Here is a 2,500-nt window from a genome sequence, read left to right as displayed (position 1 = left end):
GGTTATCACATTTGCCTAACACGCGAAAGGTCCCCGGTTTGAGACGGGGCAGAAACATGGTGCTGGTTTCTCTTTATTTCCACAATGTGAATCGGACACATTTGACCGCATGCAGGTTTCGACAGGTATGGACAGGCCGGCACTACGCCATGAGTGATCTGAGGCCAGCCCTTATTTGCATCCTGCAAACTGTCCACTGGCTCCATCAGTGGGCGTTTCCTGCTACCCCTGGGTCCTTAACTGAGTGTTTGGGTACTTTTGCTCCAGAGATCGGGGCATGAAAACTGACGCTGGCACCTGGCGACATTGGGTACTGAAGAATCTTTCCCAGGTCTTCCCATGGCTGTCAGAGTGGCCGAGTGGTCTAAGGCGCCAGACTCAAGAGGCGCAGCTCTTCCCTGCCTCTGGGTGTGCTGGTCTCCGATTGGAGGCGTGGGTTCAAATCCCACTCCTGACAAGCCGGGCTCATTTTTTTTAGCACATTTCAGAGTGTAAGGCTTGCGGAAAACCTCGTGGGGGCCCCCAAATGCAGCGCCCGGCAAGCCTCCCTGTTCTCTTCTGCTGCCTTGCAACTGGAGCTGTCTGCCAGAGACGCCGCAGGCACACCTGCCCTTAAACCCCCACTGGCCCACGGCTGCAAAACCCGCATTTTCTAGTGGCTGGCATGGTGGCATATGTCACTGAGCCCAGTCTACTCAGGAAGTGAAAAAAGTCCCCTTCACAGTTGGAGAAAGTGCTCTCCTGCCACCTGTCGGTCGTTGAAGGCACCACACCTCAGCAAAATAAAAATAAAAAAACAGACATGCTCAGTCCAGGGGGCTGTAAAGGTATTTACATAGCAAGGACAGAGAGGCTGTTGGGAGATGACAGAAGCCATGCTGCCCCAAAGTTCTCTTCTGAAATTCAGAGGAATCCAGAGGTTGGAGCGGGCTGAGGGAGTGCGCCTTCTTGCCTCTGTCGGCTTTCAAGACACATCCTCCTGCTGGGAAGCTGCCCACCCTGAGCAGCACAGGTTTGCGCTCTAGGCCGGTCGGCCACATATATCTCGCCTGATCTCGCCTGATCGAGCCCGATCGAGCGGCAGCAGATGGCCTTTGGCCAGCGAAGGCTGCCGCTCTTCTTCTTGTTTCTCTGCTTGAGAGGCAGCTCAGTCCTCTGCGCTTGCGCCAGGGACAGGCCACGTGACACGCAGGGGTCAGGCGGTGGAGCGACTGGGGCATGGCGCCAAGTGAGGTAAGCAGACCACCCCCCCCCCTACTGCTATTTGCATGCGGTGGCTCGTTGGTCTAGGGGTATGATTCTCGCTTAGGGTGCGAGAGGCCCGGGTTCAAATCCCGGATGAGCCCTTTTTTTTGGAGCGCCGAAAACAAAAAACACAGAGTCCCCAATTCCCCCCCAAAAATAGTTTGTGCGTGACCGTATCTGGTTCGATGCCCGTCGCCAATGGTTGGCTGCTTTTAAGTCCATGGCCCAAGAGGCAGTGTTGGAAATTCCCCCTCCTTTGTAATGATGCGCTGGCGGCGAGCTGATGTATAAAGGTTTGGACATGCCTTCTGGGTGGGGACTGCCATGGCTCGCGCCACTGTTGCATCCAGCTTGGTCTTTTGTATGTGTCTGCAGCCTGTGTGTGAGGTGCTGTGTGTGCTGCCATGTAGGTCCGGCGCAGGCTTGCGCCAAACTTTCACGTTGGTGTGTGCCACCTGGCAGGCACCAGCGGGCCCAATGAGACATCAGTGCCACAAAGCCTTTCAACTGAAAACTGTCCCAGCACACGAGAGCGCAGCCTATCAAAGCTGTTTCTGTAGTGTAGTGGTTATCACGTTCGCCTAACACGCGAAAGGTCCCCGGTTCCAGACCGGGCAGAAACATGGTGCTGGTTTCTTTTTATTTCCACAATGTCAATCGGACGCATTTGACCGCATGCAGGTTTCGACAGGTATGGACAGGCCGGCACTACGCCATGAGTGATCTGAGGCCAGCCCTTATTTGCACCCTGCAAACTGTCAACTGGCTCCATCAGTGGGCGTTTCTTGCCATCCATGGGTCCTTAAGTGAGTGTTTGGGTACTTTTGATGCAGAGATCGGGGCATGAAAACTGGCGCTGGCACCTGGCGACATTGGGTACTGAAGAATCTTTCCCAGTCCTGCCCATAGCTGTCAGGGTGGCCGAGTGGTCTAAGGCGCCAGACTCAAGAGGCGCAGCTCTTCCCTGCATCTGGGTGTTCTGGTCTCCGATTGGAGGCGTGGGTTCAAATCCCACTCCTGACAAGCCGGGCTCATTTTTTTGAGCACATTTCAGAGTGTAAGGCTTGCGGAAAACCTCGTGAGGGACCCCGAATGCAGCGCCCGGCAAGCCTCCCTGTTCTCTTCTGCTGCCTTGCAACTGGAGCTGTCTGCCAGGGACGCCGCAGGTACACCTGCCCTTAAACCCCCACTGGCCCACGGCTGCAAAACCCGCATTTTCTAGTGGCTGGTTTGGTGGCATATGTCACTGAGCCCA

At 55.6% G+C, this 2,500-nt stretch overlaps 2 non-coding genes across 2 annotated transcripts; both read left to right on the top strand.

Moving 5' to 3' along the window:
• The first annotated feature begins 1,795 nt into the window (after positions 1–1,795).
• TRNAV-AAC (transfer RNA valine (anticodon AAC)) lies at positions 1,796–1,868 on the top strand. Its single transcript has one exon. It is a non-coding gene; the product is annotated as a tRNA-Val (tRNA).
• A 288-nt stretch (positions 1,869–2,156) lies between these two features.
• Positions 2,157–2,268, top strand: TRNAL-CAA (transfer RNA leucine (anticodon CAA)). The gene is made up of 2 exons: positions 2,157–2,194; positions 2,223–2,268. It is a non-coding gene; the product is annotated as a tRNA-Leu (tRNA).
• Positions 2,269–2,500: the final 232 nt, after the last annotated feature.

Source organism: Ambystoma mexicanum, chromosome 2q (assembly GCF_040938575.1).
Source record: "Ambystoma mexicanum isolate Mex_15411 chromosome 2q, UKY_AmexF1_1, whole genome shotgun sequence".
NCBI classification, from domain to species: domain Eukaryota; kingdom Metazoa; phylum Chordata; class Amphibia; order Caudata; family Ambystomatidae; genus Ambystoma; species Ambystoma mexicanum.
Note: the sequence above shows the minus strand (reverse complement) of the source record. Positions and strands in the feature narration are given on the sequence as shown.